Source organism: Pteropus medius, unplaced genomic scaffold (genome assembly GCF_902729225.1).
Source record: "Pteropus medius unplaced genomic scaffold, Ma_sr-lr_union100, whole genome shotgun sequence".
NCBI lineage: Eukaryota > Metazoa > Chordata > Mammalia > Chiroptera > Pteropodidae > Pteropus > Pteropus medius.
In genome coordinates this window covers 5,061,080-5,081,049 of record NW_024352783.1, presented here as the reverse complement: position 1 = coordinate 5,081,049, position 19,970 = coordinate 5,061,080, and the positions used below count along the sequence as shown (strand labels likewise).

Here is a 19,970-nt window from a genome sequence, read left to right as displayed (position 1 = left end):
ATCTTATTCTGCCTTTTATGTTTCTGTATAAATTATTGATAGGAGCACTGAGCTCTATAGCCAACTAGATGCCTGGCACTATGCATTGTTTAGACTAACTATAATTCACTGAAGTGTAAGCTCCAAAAAGTCTTTTATGTCTACTGCATTCACCAGAGTGCTGACACAGAGTAGGTCCTTAATATGTATTTGTTATAAAAATAATGAATAATAATTGGGGTCTTCCCTAATTGGCTACTTTCCAAGCTCACGTAGTCACTTGAAGTCAAATAGCTCAGCTGCTTCCAAGCTGAGTCAGTGGCTCCCAGTCACAGCTCTCATTGTCCTGTCTCAGCCAGCATCCCTGACTCACTCCAGAAAGCTCCTATTTCCTTCTCAGGGGTAAGAGTTTCTGACTGTTTAACACTGTCCCCAACTCCACCTCCCCACCACCAAAGCCTTTAACCCCTTCAGAGTTATCTAGGCAAACTCCACCTCCCCTTTTCCCAAATATCACATTTTATCCTGTTACGCCAAAACCATAAACAACCCACTGAGACAAAGAAATCAGTACAGAACACAAAGCTTAATTCTCTGAAGTCTCCCACAGAACTAAGAAGAAGCACAAACTAACATCTGATAGGTCATCTGGCCACCTGTGAGTACCTCTTTACATCACATGTTGGATTTTCACAAGTCACAGGGCATCTTGGGCTATGCAGAGGAAAATGCTGGATGTTTACTTGGTACTTTCATATTTGATGTCTGGAAGAGGAGGCAGGTTTATATTTTTGTGTAAGGAAAACTGGGAGAACAAAGATGTTGAAAGGATATTCATTTTGTCTCAGCCCAAAGGACTACTTTTAAGCTCTAAAGATAAAGATAGAAGCCAGAATAACTGTGTTTCTGGTAAAAGTTGGAGTCTTGGTCATATGCTTCTTAATTCTTTGGGCACATTTAAAGAACGAGGCATCAATATGGAAGAAGGGTCCTAATGAATCCTGCCACAGACCTCAAAGCATCTGAGCCCTTACATCCAGGAGAATAGGCTCACACATGCAGAGAAGCTGTGGTTGGTGGCTAGAGCGAGTGGAGCCAGAGCAGATTCTTATGGATGGCACAGACTTACAAGTGGCTAACTGTCCCCAAGAAGACTTAGGCTGTTAAACATTCATTTGAAGCAAACCCTGGAAATAAAGTTACTGGGTAAAATATAGGATACCCACTTAAATTTCAATTCCAAATAAGTAGTGGACAATATTGTGGAATAAGACCTAAAATCAATATTATGTGCTGCTTAGACATTTAAAACTGGGAGGGTCTCAAATGGCCAAACTGTAAATATCCCTCCCCATTACGCTCTTGCAGATAATATTACCTAGTCAAACAAACCTCTTAATCATGGGGACCAGTGATGAACTTCAGTTTCCTGGTAACCCATGGAATTATTCAAACAAGTCTATCACAACCTCTCAGAGGAACCAGGGGTTACTGCAGTCTCTTAATACTAAAAAGCTTACTTCCCACAGCCCCACTCAATGTTCTTGAGTTCCACCCCTGGGTGACCTTGCATAGTGTGCAGTGTCCTCTTATCCTGGGCTGTGAGTGTATGTGACTAACAAACTGCTGCCAATCTCCACTGTCCAGTATCAGGTGTCATGTGTCTGACCATGGGTAGGAATTCCTCCCTCAACAATGGAGTGAACGAGAGATGATCAAAACAGATGTCTCATTTGAGATGTAATTTTAAAAATCTTGCATTGTTTACCTGATATTTGAATTTACCTGGCATCTTGTAATTTTTTTTGTTTTTTCTAAATCTAGTAACCTTACCTGGAAAGTGCTGGAAATAATGGGGATAGACTTCGGAAGGTTATGAGGCCCAATAGCCTTGTAGTTGGGGACTCAGCCTTGAGGCCTTGAAGGACTTTGTGGTGTTAATACCACTCAGACTTCATCTGCACCCAGTCTTGTGACCTCTGGGCAACTCAAGTTATACCCATATTATTATCTTAATTCTCCCCAAGCACCATGAGAGGTTGATAGTGTCTTACCTCTTAACAATATAAGGAAACCGTTGCTCATACTCACTTATTCAGGGCTTCGAATCTCAAATTAGAACTCCATTTTTTTGACCTATCGTGCCTTTTCCTTTAATTACAATTTATACTTTGTTAGCATTAAAAATTGACTGAGCTTTACACATGGGGCATCTTGTCAGATCATGGTCATATAACATGGACTGTATTGTAAATGTGACTCAGTGGTCATTGATCTTGCACATGCCCCTTCCTTTACATTCTGTCACTATCAAATTTTTTGACGTCTGTCCCTACAATCAGCCATTCTGAAAACATCCACCAGACTAATTTTCCTAATGCTCACTTTCTAGCTTAAATCAATAATTCTTCTGTAGAATAAAAGTCAAATTCTTTAAATTGACATTTAAGATTTAATATTAGCTGGCCCCACCTTTCTCACCCTCTGAGAATTCCTTTATAAAAATATGAAGTCCAATCCCTTACTATAGGCTGTATATACTTTGAGCTTTTGTTTCTTGATTTTTCTGCTAGATCTTTCTTCTCTAGACTTTCAAACTCTCCTCTACCTGAACACAGCCCATATCAGACCTTGTTTAAGGGTCACCTTTAGTATCTCTGTAGTTGAATGAAAACTCTCTCTAGTATAAGCTCCCAGAGCATTTTATCTGCTTCTCTTGTGGTTGATATTAGTGTATAGCTCATATAATGTTTTTATACATGTCTTTCCCTCACTGTTAGATGAAAACCTCATTGAGGCCATGATTTACATATGATGTGTCTTGAAAAATCTCAACACATTAAATTAGATTTGTTTTGGTTTTTGTTGCCTTTTAGTAAATAGATTTTATGAACAGGTCCTCTTTTCTCATCTAAAAATGTGCTCAAATTATGCTCTTTCAAAGCTCCGGTCTTGTGGAATTCTACTCTCTCTCTCTCTCTCTCTCTATGTATATAAATATATAAAAATATATATATATATAAATAAATATATATAACTATATATAAAAATATATATAAATATATATAAATGTATATAAATAAAAATATATATAAATATATATAAATATACATATATAAATATATATAAATATACATATATATAAATATACATATAAATATACATATACAAATAACATAAATATATATAAATATATATATTTGCTTTTTATTAAATTTTTTGTTTTGATATTTGCAATATGCAAAATATTTGTATAAAATTTGAAAACATTTTTTTTTAAAATTTCACTAAATACAGTTTCTTGTTAAAAAATTTTCTAGATAACTTTTAGAACTTGAAGAATAATAATCAAAAATAATTTACAACTTAAAATTACTAATAATGTATTACAAAAGAATTCCACCATTGATGGTTACCCAAGAGAGCTCAGCAGCCAAGACTCCAGGCTGCTCCTTAATTTGCACGAGAGCTCCACAGCCCTCTGCTCCACTATTAGGCTTCCTATAACATTTTGTTTGAATAAAAATAAAAAATAAAACAAAAGGTGTTCTACTAAGAAAATGTTTTCAAAACACCAGAGTAAATATTTTCTAGCCTCTTCGTACTCTAGGATGAGTCTAGATTTCCAAGTCTTCCCGAAGTAGGTTTTCCCTGGCCTTTCGGCTCTTTCATATGAAAAGATACTCTCCAGCACCAGAATATTCTCAAGTCTCCATCATTTAAATCCCAAAATGATTTTTTGTTGTTGTTCTTCTTCTTAAATGTGCTTGTTTGCTTGCTTATTTATTTTCATGCTGTTTACTTCTGTGCTCAGACATGCCCCTTCTTTCTGGGAGAGAGAGAGAGAGGGAGAGAGAGAGAAAGAGAGACAGAGACAGAGACAGAGACAGAGACAGAGACAGAGACAGAGAAAGGTGAGTGCTCAAGTCAAGCCAAACATTTGCACTACTTCAAGCCAATATCATTTAAATATTTGTTCAATATTTATTTAGAGAAAAGGCTAAGAACTATGTGGGAGAACAGCTTGAAGGATCTACCTGCTGAGCAATGTCACCTTCTGCTGCTTGGTAGATTCAGTCCTGACCACAAACTTGCAGACTTTTCTTCACAGGAAGACAAAAGCCCTGCAGTTAATAGGGCATGTCCTCTTAAAAGGCAGTTTGAGCATGCTCTCAGGCATTTCACCCTCACCCCAACAGCTTATCAAGTTTTCTCTGTCCACTGAGGGAGGGTCCTTCTGTCTTAAAGGGTCAGAAAAATGCAAGTTCCCCCCGATCTTCGTATATATGTAGAGTTAAAATCTAGCTGTGCTTACTAATGCTTGTTGCTTTCTATTTCAGGCATAAGCTTGAGACAGCCTACCTACCTGCACGCATCCCTTCTCCCAACTTGTATATACTGTGTGCTATTTGAGGGGATGTGTGTAGTAGAGGTGGGGAAAAAACATGCAGTTCTGTTACCTACGCTTTCATCCCAGACCCAATTCCTGCCATGACGAGTGATTTGCAAAAGATTGCATATTCCTGGGAAGACATGAAGAGGGACATAAAGTGAAAGCAAGTACATGTGTTCCTAAACTCTGTTCACTTTATACTCACCCCAGAGAATTTTGTTACCTGGATTTCTTCCAGAAATTTCTGACACTTTTATTTCTGCTCGTCCATCAAGAGCACACCAGGTGCTACTGATTGAAGGCTTAAAGCTTTGCATTTGCTATGAGATAATGTAATGCCAACCCACAGATTTTTTCTAAGTGATGAAGGATTTGCTCTCTGCTGACCTGAGTGACCTCTGCCAGCATCTCCCTCTGGAATGGTTGATAAATCGTTCATAGCCAAGATCTCATTTCTTCTCTTCCTTCTTAGATTTCAACTGGGTTTGGCATCTTCCCCTGGGTTTATAGTAACAGCAAAATAAAACTCCAAAATGGTGTTTGGCTCATTATACAAGGGTCAGTTGGCCAAGTCTTGTCATTCTAAGGTGAGTAGCAATCATGATGGTAGTAGTGCTGATTCTGAGTATGTTAAGTGCCATCAGCAAATCTGGGGCTTCACTCTTTTTTTCCAGTGGAAAGATGGGAAAGTGACTGTCTTTGTCTGTGTTAAGTAAATTTCAAACCCTTCTGCCCAAGCTGAGTTTACAGTATGTTTGAATTTTAGTGTATTGTTTCATTCCCAGTGAAACTAGTCAGCTTTGTTTATTACCAACTTCCATTTTTAGCTGAAATGTGATTCTTCTGAGCTTTATAGCTTCATTACATGATATCCTATCACATGCAAAGCTGTGAAGTAGGGTGAGATCATGTAGGTTAAAGGGTCATTCTAAGGTAAGAAATTATTTGTATTTATATCAAGTTTATATCAGACTAATTTTTTTTAAACATTTCAGAAAACACTCCATCTTGCACATTTGGCAGAAATGGATACAGAAGCATTGTGTGTTTGTGTGTGTGTGTGTGTGTGTGTGTGTGTGTGTGTTTCCTAATGATAAAATAAATTTAAGTACAAGATTTTCAAGATATAGCTTTTCTGAAGAAAAAGTAGAATCAAATTTTAGTTTTATTTCATAGATACAAAAGTTTCAGTTCATATGTGCAATTCATTGATATCCCTCTCTTATTCCGAGATTTTAAATTTGGGGACTAGTCATTTGGCAGATTGTAGTCATGTCCATTAAAAGTACAATTTCTTTTTCATATTTAATGGCACTTGTGTGGTCTTCTTTTAAATATATGTTTTAAAAGTTTTTTTGTTTCAAGAGTTTGTGAGCTCACATTGTACATATTGCTAGAAAACCAAATGGAAAATTTCCGAAGCAAATGGGCCTTCTGTTTATAAGAGGAGAGAATCAGAGTCAATAAACAAATCTCCAGCTCCTAATGAATCACGCTAAGGGTTGCAATGGAAATCAAGGTGGGAGATTGAATTAAGAGACTCAGTCATATGATATAATTATGCAGCCATGCAATGTAAACCAGGGGTAGAGGACTTGCTAAAGAATGGCCTGAACTATACATCATGAAAGACTTCAGCTTGTCCAAATTTTTCCTCTCCTGATTTTTGTCATCAATTTGTTCTGTTGGCTAACACTTCTTTTCATAATGTTTATAGCTTGTTTTTAGAGATATAAGGCTCAGATGTACAAACACCAGCTGGGGCAGTGGATTTCTGGAGAATATCCAGGTTGATTTGGCCCACCAATTACGAAATTGCCACATTAATACAGCTATGATACTAAAATATACACTCTTCCTTTACAAAATTGCCACATTAATACAGGTATGATACTGAAATATACTTTCCCCCACTCTCTTTCATTCATTTACTCATTGGTTCAACAAATATTTATTGATATTCCAGTGAACCAGGTGCCAGCAGTCATGTGTCAAATAGAGAGGGTGTACGAACTGTTCATCATCTCTAAGATAAGATATGTAAAATCTCTACCATCTCTCAGAGTCTGTTATCTAAAAATATGCCCAAAATATTTGGCTGGAGCTTTGAGTAAATTCATGTCCCCCACCATTTTGCAGTCACATTTGAGGAAGAATAAGTTCCCCTCCTCAGTCTTTATGATCAAAGATTCTAGTGACCCGGGACTTAGATTTTAAGGCATAACCATTTTACCAGGCAGAATACTTATGACCATAAGTAATAGAAAATGCTCTTGAATGACAAAGGTATATATTTACTCATAGGCAGGAAATGTCCAGAGATAAATTTGGCTTCAGTCATGGGTTGATCAGGACCCCTAGCAATATCTCTTTTCATGTTTCTCTATAGATCAGCTTTGCCCTCAGGCAAATCAGCTTCCAGTTGTGGAGAAAAAATGGCTACCAGTAGCAACTCAAGATTAGCTTTCTAGTTGAAATTTCAGAAGACAGAGAGGAGCAGCCTTAGTTTTTGAGCCAGTTCTCTGGCCAATGGAATAATGAGCAATAGCAATTGGCTTACACTTGTATCATATACACATTATTAAACCAGTGACCATAGCCAGAGGGTAGCCTCAATCCACCCAACGTGCAAAATGGCTACTACATAATGGGAGAAGAGTAAAAAGAAAAGTAAAAATTCTGTTGGAGGAAGGGGAAAGGTAGAAGTATCTTTCCTACAGATAAGTTGTTGAAGTAAATAAGGCTTTTAGAAATATGTACTGTATTATCACAGTTGAAAGTTTAGTTATAATTTAGCTAGAAACTTGTTCTAAGTGAAAAAACAGAGACTCGGAGACATAAACTGACTCACTCAAGTTTCCCCATACAGCAGGTGGTAGAGCAACAGCTCAAATGCTATTTTCTCAATTACTATGCTAAGGCTCCTTGGCAACTGGGGCCCAGGCTCAACTTGGCCCTGCTGCCTCTGACTACTCCACTTGAACAACTATGAAACCAAGTATTCTACCTGGGCAACTTGCTGCCTCTCCTCCTCCCCTCTCCCACAAATTGCAGTTCTATTAAGAAGGAAGAAAGGATTACTTACTGTTGTGAAGCAAACAGCAACCTCTGCTCCAATCAAATATGTTCCCATTGGTATAAAATAGACGTATTTATCATATTATATATCTTTTTATATATCCTTTCCTTACTTTGCTGAGAATCATTTTTGTGAAGAGGAATGGATGTTAAAATTTATAAATACCTTGTCTGTCATTCTGCTTGATTTCATAAGAATCCACACTCTAACTTTTCTTGTATTCGTGTCTCACTCATAGGTTAATATCATTCATCTAAAACTGAGAGGCAGGATGAGGCAGATCTTTAATGGAGACTATGGGGTGAAGACTTGAATTGGAGTATGAAGTACATAAGATGATAGGTGGACCAAGAAGCTAAAATTACTTTGAGAAAGTAGATTTATGATCGATTTCAAAGTGTTCTGTAGTACCATTAAATCTTAATAAGTAAGGACTAGAAAGGTGAAGTTTTGCTAGCTTTAAAGCATTCAGTTAAATTAAGTATTCATTTTTAAAAATGGTTCCCTTCAGAGCCAACTGAGTTCTTTTGATAAACACAAAATCCTGGGCTAAAGCCATAGCCTGCTGAATCAAAATCTCAAGAGGTAGAGTTCAAGATATTCATTTTTACAAAGGTCACCATATGATAATACATAAGATGTATAATCAATCATTCAGTTTTATTTAGTCTTTTTTATATTGGATATCTTTAAACCTGGTTCAGATAATTTGTTGTATATAGGATGAGGAAGAGTTCTTAATTTATTTTCATAAATAGATGTGCATTCACATATAAATTCCTGCTTATTATGTTTTGAGAGGTAAAGCTTGAAAGAAAAACATTAACAAAGATCTCACATACAACTCTCTGTAACATGTAAATGTTAATGTGCATGATGCTTTTATACCTCCAAAAATAAGAACTACCTGGTTGAGGTTAAGATTTGTTAAAATTCATTTTTTATAAAGGTAATGCTAAGGGAGGATTTTGATTAAGATAAGATAGTTCTGGGGGTTACTGTGAAATAGATAAACATCTAAGATATGTGTGGTCAGTTGATTTTCATCTCCTTCGTAGGGGGACTCTTCTCTGTGTACCTCTGAGATTTTGCCTTGACCTATAAAGTTCCGTGTCGTGGAAAGATTGGAGAATTAGCTGTCATTCTTTCCCCCATTCTTCATTAACTCTTCCTATGGAAGAGAAGTCACCTATCTGATTAGCGAAAGAGAATATAACTCAATTGTTTTATACATTTATCTTGTGAATTATATAAATGAATCTGGCACCTGCTTGAGAAGTCCATCTGAGCTAGAGCTCAGGAAAGCTAGTCTGGATCTCTTTTGCTCTCTTTCTCTTCATCTTTTCCTTCTCCCTTCTGTCCCTTTTGTTTCTCTACTGTTTGCAACAAAGCACAAGGCAAACTTTGAACATCAACATATCTGGCTGTGGAAAATGTCTACTCTATAGAACTAATGTTACCCATGGGCTTATCTCAAGGTGTAGAGTAAGAGTAAATTGGAGGAAAGTATTAGAAATTCCAATTTTAGCCTAGGGTCCAAGCCACATTCAGCAATCCAGCTCCAATGATGGGGAAAATGAATAAAGAATAATTAAATAATCAACATTTGAAGACTATTTTGGTTTCATTTATTTTTAACTTGTATTTTGAATATTTCAAACATACACAAAAGTAGAAGGGATAGTATAATGTACCCATATTAACCATCACCCAGCTTCAATAAACATTAATATACTGCCAAATTTGTTTCATCTATACCTTTCCAAATTCTACCAATCTCTAGATTTTTTTATAACTTTGTAAGGCATTAATTTACATACTATATTATTTACCCATTATAAATATACAATACAATGATTTTAAATAAATTTATAAAACTGTGCTACCATTTCCACAAATATTTCTATTATTCCAACGATTTTCCTCATGGTCATTTACAGGCAATCTCCACCCTTTGGCTCAGGCAACCACTGATCTCCTTTCTGTGTTTATAGATTTTGTCTTTTCTAGACATTTCATATAAATAGAGTCATATATTTCATTTACTTAGCATGCTATTTTATATGGTCATTCATGTTATATCAAGTATCAGTGGTTTGTTCATTTTTATTACTAATAGTATTCCATTGTATGGATATGCCATGTTTTATTTATTCATTCGTCAACTGATAGACATATAAAATTTCCCAGTTTGTGGCTGTTATGTATAATAATGTTATAAACATTCACATATAAGTCTTTTTGTGGGCAAATGTTTTCATTTCTTTTGGGTAGATACCCAGCAATAAAATTGATGGATTGAATGGTAAGTTTTATGTTTAACTGTTTTGGAAAATAGTCAAATTGCATTAGATAACTTAGAAAAGCTAAATAAATTTTTATAAACATGTAACCTACCAAGACTGAATCATTAAGAAATAAAAATATGAAGAGAACTGTTAATAGTGAGGATATGAAATTAGAAATCAAAACACTTCCCAAAAAACAAAATCTCACTAGTGAATTATACCAAACTTCCAGAGAAAAATTAATACCAATTCTTCTTAAACTCTTCCAAAAATTAGGAAGAAACTCTTTCCAACTTATTTTATAGGGGCAGAATTACCCTGATACCAAAACCAGACCAGAATGCCACAAGAAAAGAAAATTACAGGCCAATAGCCCTGAGGAAAATAGATGCCAAAATTCTCAACAAAATATTGGCAACCCAAATTCAGTAATGCGGTAAAAAAAATTATACACTATAATCAAGTGGAATTTATTCCTTGGATGCAAGGCTGGTTTCACAACACAAAACAGTCAATGTGATACACCACATTAATAAAATGAAGGGTAAAAATCATATGATCATCTTAATTGATGCAGAAAAAGCATTTGATAAAATTTAACATCCATTTATGATAAAAACTCAACAAAGAGGGTTAGAAGGAACACATCTCAACATAATAAAGGCTATCTATAATAAGCCTACAGCTAACATTATATTCAATGTGAAAAGGTGAAAGCTTTTCTTCTAAGTTCAGGAACAAGAAAAGGATGCTTACTCTAACTATTTGTATTCAAGATAGTGTTGGAAGCCTTAGTTATTAGGCAAGAAAAAAAAGATATCCAAATCGAAAATAAATAAAACTGTCATTTTATGAAGATGACATGAATATATTGAAAACCCTAAAGACTCTATCAAAAAACTGTTAGAACTGATAAACAAGTTCAATAATGTTACAGGATATAAAATCAATACACAAAAAGCTGTTGCACTGTTATACAATAATTGTGAATTATCAGAGAGAGAAATTAAGAAAATAATTCCATTTACAATTGCATCAAAAAGAATAAAATATCCAGTAATAAATTTAACCAAGAAGGTGAAAGACCTGTGTACTGAAAACTATAAGATGTTAAGTAAAGAAACAAGAAAACACAAATAAATAGAAAGATATCCTGTGCTAATGGGTTCGAAAATTAATATTGTTAAAATGTTCATACTACCCAAAGCAATATACAAACTCAATACAATCCCTATCAAAATTTCAATGATATTTTTTCATGGAAATAGAAAAAACAATCTCAAAATTTGTATGGAACTACGAAATACCCAAAATAACAAAAACGCTCTTGAGAAAGAATAAAGCCAGATGTTATACTCCCTGATTTCAAACCCATTACAACATAATAGTCAATAAATATATGGTATTGGCATTAAAAAAATGATGCACAAATCAATGGAGCAGAATAGAGACCCCAGAAATAAAAGCATTCATTATGGTCAATTAATTTACAAGAAAGGAATGAAGAATATACAATGGGGAAAGGACAGTCTCTTCAATAAATGCTATTAGGAAAACTGGACAGCCACATGCAAAAAAAAATAAAACTGGATTACTATCTTACATGGTACACAAAAATTAGCACAAAATGTATTAATACATGAACATACTACCTCAACCCATAAAACTTCTAGAAGAAAATATAGGTGTAAGCTCCTTGACATAGGTTTTGATGATGATTTTTTAGGTCTGACACCAGAAGTAAAAGCTTTTGCAAACTAAAAAGCTTCTGCACAGCAAAATAAACCATCAAAATAAAAAAGGCAACATACTAAATGAGAGAATATATTTGTAAATCATATATTTAATAAGGGGTTAATATCCAAAATAAATAAAGAACTCATACAGTTCAATAGCAAAAAAAAAGAAAAAGAAAAAGAAAAAGAAAAAGAAAGAAAGAAAGAAAGAAAGAAAGAAAGAAAGAAAGAAAGAAAAAAAAAGAAAAGAAAGAAAGAAAAGAAAGAAAGAAAGAAAGAAAGAAAGAAAGAAAGAAAGAAAGAAAGAAAGAAAAAGAAAGAAAGAAAGAAAAATCTAATTAAAAATAGGGCAGATTTGAATAGACATTTTTCAAAGAAAACATACAGATAGCCAACAGGTACATGAAATATGCTCAACATCATTAATCATCAGGGAAATGCAGAGCAAAAATCACAATGATATATCATCTCACATCTGTTAAAATATCTATGTTCAAAAAGACAAGATATAACAAGTGTTGGCAAAGATGGAATCTTTGTTCATTGTCAGAAGGAATGGAAATTGATGCAGCTACTATGGAAGCAATATGGAGATTCCTCAAACAATTAAAAATAGAATAACTATATGACCTGGCAATTCCACTTCTGGGTATTTATTTGAAGGAAACAAAAACACTAACTTGAAAAGATATATACACTCCCATGTTCTTTGCAGCACTATTTATGATAGCCAAGATATGGAATATGGAAACAACCTAAGTGTCCATCAATGGATGAATAGACAAAGAAGATATAATATAGATATCACATGTATAATGGAATATTATTCATCATTAAAAAAGAATTAAATCTTGCCATTGTGACAACATGGATGGACCTTGATGGCATGATGCTAAATAAAATAACATCAGTCAGAGAAAGGCAAATACTGTAGGATCTCTCATATGTGGAACCTAAAACAAAATAAAATTAAAAACAAAAACAAAAACAAATCAAGCTTGTAGATACAGAGAAGAGATTGATGGTTGCTAGAGAGAGCCAGGGATGGAGGGTGGAAGAAATGCGTGAATGGGGCAAAAGATATTTTTTAAAATGCAATATATATTTATTCAGTAGCAGTGAGCACAAACAGAACCCAGATTATGGTCTCTAAATAGCAAAAAAGACCAGTACACAAACAAACAAAACAAACAAAGAAACAAAAAAAGTAAAATAAAAGTAAAACAAAACAACAAACTGTTTTCCAAAGCGGCTATGGCATTTTACATTCCCACCAGCAATGTTTCAGTTTTCTCTACAACCTTTTGTTATTTTCTTTCTTTTTCATTATAGCCATTCTAGTGTGTACAAAGTGGTATCTTTATGATTTTAATTTATTTCTCTAATGATTAGTCATGTAGAGAATCTTTTCATGTGCATATTAGTCATTCATATATCTTCTTGGTGAAATATCTACTCAAAAATGTTGCCCATTCTCTCTTTTCTGATTGATTTATTTTAATTAGTTTCAACTATACAGTACATTGGTTAGACATCTATATAGTTCATAAAACGATCCCCCTGATTGCTCCCTCCCTCCCCTGATCCTTCACCTAACCAACATATTAATGCTAACTACATTCCTTATGCTGTGCACCCCATCCCGTGACAATTAGCTACTAATTTGTACTTCTTTAACCCTTCACCCTTCTCCCAGCCCCCAACACCCCCTCCCTCCTGTCTATCACCAAACTGTCCACTATAATTGTGAGTCTGTTTTTGATTAGTTTTGTTTTTTTTATTTCTTAGATTATGCATAAGTGAAATCATATAAAGTTTATTTTTCTCTGTCTGACTTAAATACCTTCGAGATCCATCAAAGCAATATCTTTTTCCATCCCCTTCCTTTTAGTCTGTGTGTGTATTTTAATTTGAAGTGAGTTTCTTGTAGGCAGCATGTAGGGGTCTTATTTTCTTAACCATTCAGCCTCTCTATCTTTTGCATGGAGCACTTAATTCTTTTCCATTTGAGGTACTTATTGATAGGAATGTAGTTGTTACCATTCTTTATTCCTGTTTTTGATACATGTTTTTTCTTCTTAAAGAAATCCCTCCAACTTTTCCTATAATACTGGCTTTGTAGTGATAAATTCCTTTAGCTTGTTTTTGTCTGGAAAGCTCTTTATCTGTCCCTTGACTCTAAATGATAGCTTTGCTGGATAAAGTATTCTTGGTTGTATATCTTGGATCTTTATCACATCAAATATTTTGTGCCAATCTCTTCTGTCCTGCATAGTTTCTTTTGAGAAATTAGCTACCAGTCTTAGGGGGTGTTCTCTTGTAGATAACTATTTGCTTTTCTCTTGCTACTTTTAAGATTCTCTCTTTGTATTTAAACTTTGGCATTTTAATTATGATGTGTCTTGGTGTGGGCCTCTTTAGATTCCTGGTTTTTGGGACTCTGAGCTTCCTGGAGTTGTATGTCTATTTCCTTCACCAGGTTAGGGAAGTTTTCCATCATTATTTCTTCAAATAGCTGTTCAATATCTTGTTTTCCTTCAGGTATGCCAATCAGATGGATATTTTGACCTTTAAAGTGTCCTATATGCTCCTTAAATTATTTTTATAGTCTTGGCATCATATTTCTTGCCATTTTGATTGCATGTCCTTGACTTTCCCATCCTCTACATAGGACATTTGATCCTTTTCTTTATTCACTTTGTTTATTCCTTTGTTTATTCCATTTAATATACTTCTCATCTCAGATAATGTGTTCTTCATTTCAGATTGGTTCCCTTTTAAAATTTCCATTTCCATTTTGTTTTTATCTCTTTGTTGAGGTTCTTACTGAATTATCTACACTTCTCAAAAGTTCATTGAGTGTCTTTATAATCAATGTTTTGAACTCTGCATCTGGATCTCTGCTCTGTTTCCTCATATGGTTTCTGCTTCTTTGTCTTTCCATTTTGGCTGCCTTTCCATGTCTGTTTCTATGAACTAAGCAAAGCTCCTAAGTCTCCAGGTCTTATTAGTGTGGATTTGTGAAGTAGGTGTCCAGTGGCACAGTCCTGAAAGGGGTTCAGCTGCAGGCCAAATTTAGCTCCAGCCTCTGTTCTTCTGGGGCCACCTGTTAAGATTCAGCAAGCAATCCACAGATGCTGTGCTTATAGTTGCTCCAAAAGGCCACACCAGAAACCAAGGCCAGTTGCCTCCAGTCTGAGTCTAGGCATTGCTCAGCAAGGAGTACCTGACTCACTGAGGATACATCTAAATGTGGCTAGGGTGGCGCCACGAGTTGGGGAGACGGGGTTTCAGGGAATCCTCTAGGCGTCAGCAAGGAGTACCTGACTCACTGAGGATACATCTAAATGTGGCTAGGGTGGCGCCACGAGTTGGGGAGACGGGGTTTCAGGGAATCCTCTAGGCAGAACGGCCTCTGTTATCCAGTTTGGTGACTTCTTGGCTATGGTGGCATTGTGTCTTCGCACTGGGAGCAGGGAGGGCTCAACAAGGAACAGTGGATACCACCAGCACTTCTATACAGAGTAAGTCTCACCTCAGCCCTCATCCCGACACTGTCTCCCTGTAAGTCCCTGGTGCCCCCTGAGCACAGCTGAATCAGCACTGGTGCTCAGAGTGAGCAGCTTCATCACCGCGAAAATCCTTTCACAGATGTGGCCCCTATAATAGGTGTCTGCCACTGCCACTGCCACTGCCACAGCCTCTGTCTCACTCAGCCACTCGAAACCAGGCAGCCCGGTGTCCTCACTCTGTCCTACCTTCTGCATTGCAGGGTGATTTCTTGGATTTCTCCCTAGTTCTATGGCTTGTTCATCTAGATCCCAGGCAATTTTTCCTTGCTGTTTGCTCCTTATTTCCATCACAACTTTGACTTAGTCTCCAGAGGGATAAACAGAGCCTCTATCATCTACACCATTTTTTTCTCCCTCTGTCCATTCTCTTAGAAGGGCAAAATTTATCAAGTTGTTAAATTCTTTATAAGTTCTGAGCATGAATCCTTTATTAGATATATGATTGTTACTGTATTTTCCAGTCTGTGGCTCATTAATTTAATTTTCTTTATGGTATATTTTGAAACATAAACATTTTTAATTGTAATGAAGCTTAGTTATTTTTTTCTTTACAGTCATGCCTGTTGGTGTCATGGGTAAGAACTAGTTGCCTAACCCAAAGTCGCAAAAATTTTTTTCTTTAAGTTTTATAGTTTTGACTCTTACACTAAGGTATATGATCACTTTTGAGTAAACTTTCGTTTATAGTGTCAAATAAAAGTTTAATTTTATAGTTTTGCCTATGAGCATCCAATTGTCACGGCACCATTTGTTCATTAAATTGCCTTGGCACCTTGTCAAAAATACATTGAACTAAAAGTAAAGGTTTACTTTTGGACTCTTAATTATTTTCCATTGATCTATGGCGCCTCTTCATACACCAGTAACACAGTATCTCAATTACTATAGGTATATATAGTAAGTTTAAAATATGGTAGTATAAGACCTTTGACTCTGTTCTTTATCAAAATCATTTTGACTATTTTTGGTTCTTTGCATTTTCATCTATATATTTCAGGAATATGCTTGTCAAGTTATACACAAAGTCTGTTTAGATTTTAATAAGGAATTGTAGTAATAGGGAATTGTGTTTTATAGGATATTTTCACAGGGATTATGTTAAAACTATAGGTCAATTTCAGTGAATCACTAGTCTCACAATCTTGAGTCCTTCAATCCAAGAACAGTGTGCCTTTCAACTTAGATAGTTTTTCTCATCAATGATTTGTAGTTTTCAGGGTATGAATTATATTTCTTTTGTTTGATTTATTCTTCAGGATTTTTTATGTTATTACAAATTGAATTGTTTTATTAAGTTCATTTTCAAATTATTACTTGCTAACACAGAAATGCAATTGATATTTGTGCTTTGATCTTGTATCCTATGACTTTGTTGAATTCATGTATTATTTATAGATGTGGTGTGTGTGTGTGTGTGTGTGTGTGTGTGTGTATTTCTTGAATTTTCTGCATTCAGGTCAAACAATCTTTGAAAAAATATGTTTTTTTTCCTTTTCTAATCTAGATGCCTTTATTTTTTTTCTTGCCTTATTGCACTTGCTAGGACCACAATTACAATATTTTAGGAGAAATAATAAAAGAGCCATTCTTATTTTGTTGCTGTCCTTAGACAAAAAGCATTCAATCTTTTAAAAACATTAAGTTTGATGTTAGCCATATGTTTTTTGCAGATGTTTTTCCCTTTTATTCCTAGTTTGTTGAGAGCTTTTATCATAAGTAGATGTTGATTTTCATTAAATACTTTTTCTGAGTCTATTTAGGTAATTATGCAGTTTTTGTTCTTTATTCTATTAACAACTAATGAATTACATTAACTGATTTTCAATGTTAGAGTGATTTTGCATTCTTGGAATAAACCCAATTTGACCATGGTGTATAATTCTTTTTATACACCGCTGAATTTGCTAATGTTTCCTTAGGAATTTTTGTGTCTATATTCATGATGGTTATGTGTTTGTAATTTTTTTCTTTTTATTTTCATATCAGGTTAATACTGACCTCAAGATGAAAGAGAAGTGTTCTCTTCAAATTCCTGAGTTTGTAAAAAATTGCCATTATATCTTCTTTAAACAATAAAAATGATTAGCAAAGCCAGCTGGACCTGACTTTTCTTTGCAGAATTTCAATTACTAACTCAATTTCTTTATTTGTTATGGGACCTTTTCAATTTTCTGTTTCTTCTCGAGTTCATTTTGGTTATTTGAGTCTTTCTAAGAATTTTTTCATTTCATCTAAGTCATTTCCTCTGTTGTCACAAATTCGATCATAATATTCTTTTGCCATCCTTTTAATTTCTGTTAGGTTGTTAGTGATTTCATTGATTTCTGCTCTAATCTTTAGTATTTGCTTCCTCTGCTTGCTTTTTTGTTTAGTTTGCTTGCCTCTTTCTAGTTTTCTTATGGTAGAAGCTTGTTATTAATTTGAGAGCTTTCTTATTTTTTAATATAGGTGTTTAAAACTCTAAATTTTTCTCTAAGCTTAACTGCATCCCATAAGTTTTGATATATTGTGCTTTTATTTTCATTCACCACAAAATATTTTTTTAATTCTCATTACAATTTCTTCTTAACCTGTGGGTTATTTAAAAATGTTTGAGGATTTCCCAGTTTTCTTTCTGTTGTTGTTTTCCATTGTTATTTAATTAATTGTGGCAGGAAACATACTATTTATTATTTAAATCCTTTTAAACTTAATAATTTTATGAACTAGCATATAATCTATCCTAGAGAATGTTTTATTTGCACTTAAGAAGAATGTTTATTCTACTGTCATTGGGTAGAATTTTCTATAGATAACTGTTAGTTGAAAGTAATTGATAGTGTTCAATAACCTATCCTGATGTTCTGTTTAGCTATTCTATTAACTATTGAGAGTAGGATATTAAAGTCTATTGTTGTTGAATAGTCTATTGCTCCTTTCAGTTCTGTAATTTTTTGCTTAATGTATTTTGGGGTCCTGCTTTAGATATGCATGCACTTAAAATTGTTATTTCTTTCTGATGAATTGATCCTTTTATCCATATAATATGTCCCTGACTGTCTCTTGTCATTTTTCTAAGCTTTAAGTCTATTTTATCTGCTATTAATACAGCCATCTCTTACTGTCAGTATTTGCATGGTATATCTTTTCCCCATTATTTTATTTTCACCTTACTTGAAACTAAAGTGTATGTCTCTTATAGAAAGCATATAAATTTGTGAATCTTTTTCTGATCAAGTATGATAATCTCTGCCTTTCGAATGAATTTAGTTAATTCACATTTTAATAAAATTATTGATATGGTTAGATTTACATCATTCATTTTGCTATTTTGTTTGACAAGTGTCCCTTAGCTTTTTTGTTTCTTTTTATTGCCTTTTTTGTTAAATAGCTATATGTTAATGTATCATTTTATTATTTTGTCTTTTTTTTAACTATGTATAATTTTAGTTTTTCTTAGTAGTTCCTTTAGGAATTATATATGCATCTTAGTTTATCACAGTCTACTTCAGCTTAAAACAACTTTATTCAGGTAAAATGTAGAAATTTTATACCAATATAGCTCTATGTCCTTCCCCCTTTTTGTGCTGCTGTTATTACATATAGTAATCTACATATGTTATAAATGCAAAGATATATCGTCATTATTGTTTTATGCAATTTTATATAAAGATTTTTTAAAATTAAGAGAAAACAGTAAAATCTTTTATGTTAACCTACACCTTTAGTCCTCTTCATTTCTTCTTATTGATTTGAATTACCATTTGTTATTGTTTCCTTTTAGCTAGAAGTACTTCCTTTAGACCTGCTTCTAAGGCAGGTCTGCTAGCAACAAATTCTTTCAGTGATTGTTTGTCAAGGAACAGTGCTTCACTTCTTAAAATTATGGGGGAGAAAAAAACTAGCTTCCATAATCGTTAATTTTGAGTTAGAAAGGAAATTAACTTTATCTATGTATTTGTTTAGTTTATAACTATATTTATACAAAACATTTTCAATTTGGTAATTGATGAGAGTAAAGGAACAAGATTAGTTGTTTAAATAAATATTTTGACACAGCCATTGTGTAAAATTACAGAGCTGATTTAGTTATTTGACCAAAACATGTGATTTCCAGAACCTTCATAGTGGCACCAATCTCATTTTGTGGTAACTTAACCAAATTTCAAACAAGTACCTCAGAGACATTCTATAGCGAGAGATCTACAAATGATGACAACATAATTTCACAATGTCCTTGTTATATAACCAAAAGGCCAAACTTTAGCTCTGTTTGCATTTCAGTTCCTAATAAGAGAAAATAAAAAACTAACATAATTAAAGTAAATATAACTCAGAAATTCTATTGGAAAAATTAGAAAAGTTAAGAAAAATCAAACTAAAATCATTAATAAAAATTAGAATATCAAACTGATAGTCTAGTATATTTGAAAATGTGTGTGTGTGTGTGTGTGTGTGTGAGATAAGTTCAGAAATAATCCATATGAACTATGTACTGTACTTTATGTGAATGACCTATATTACACAAGCTGGATAGATTAATGATTTATAAAAAATCTGTTTTACTTCCTAACGTTCATTTTTCCTTGTGCTGTCATATAATAGTTCATCTTTGATAAGTATCTGTAACTTGGGACAAGAGCCTCCAGGGGCTTGGCACATAATTTATAACAATAATGGAAATGGCATGCTTAGTAGTGACAGCCGTGGGACCCCTGAATATTTGGAGGGAATAAGTTATATCACCCATGAAAAGGCTAATGAGATAGGCAGATTTCAGGGGAAAATGATCTTTTTGTCCTGGCCTTAGACCTTGTTCTACCAGTAAGACTCATGTCTGAAGCTTAATGATTCCAGCATGCTCTTTCTTAATATGAGATTCTATGACATATGGTGTGAGCTACTCAGAAGGCAGAGCTTTCACCAATAAGTGGCAATTTAATT

The 19,970-nt window shown here is 34.1% G+C and overlaps 1 long non-coding RNA gene across 1 annotated transcript; it reads left to right on the top strand.

Moving 5' to 3' along the window:
- Window positions 1-421: 421 nt before the first annotated feature.
- Window positions 422-17,141, top strand: LOC120589758 (uncharacterized). Its single transcript, XR_005649563.1, has 3 exons — window positions 422-637; window positions 4,845-4,959; window positions 17,034-17,141. It is a non-coding gene; the product is annotated as an uncharacterized LOC120589758 (long non-coding RNA).
- The last annotated feature ends 2,829 nt before the right edge of the window (window positions 17,142-19,970 follow it).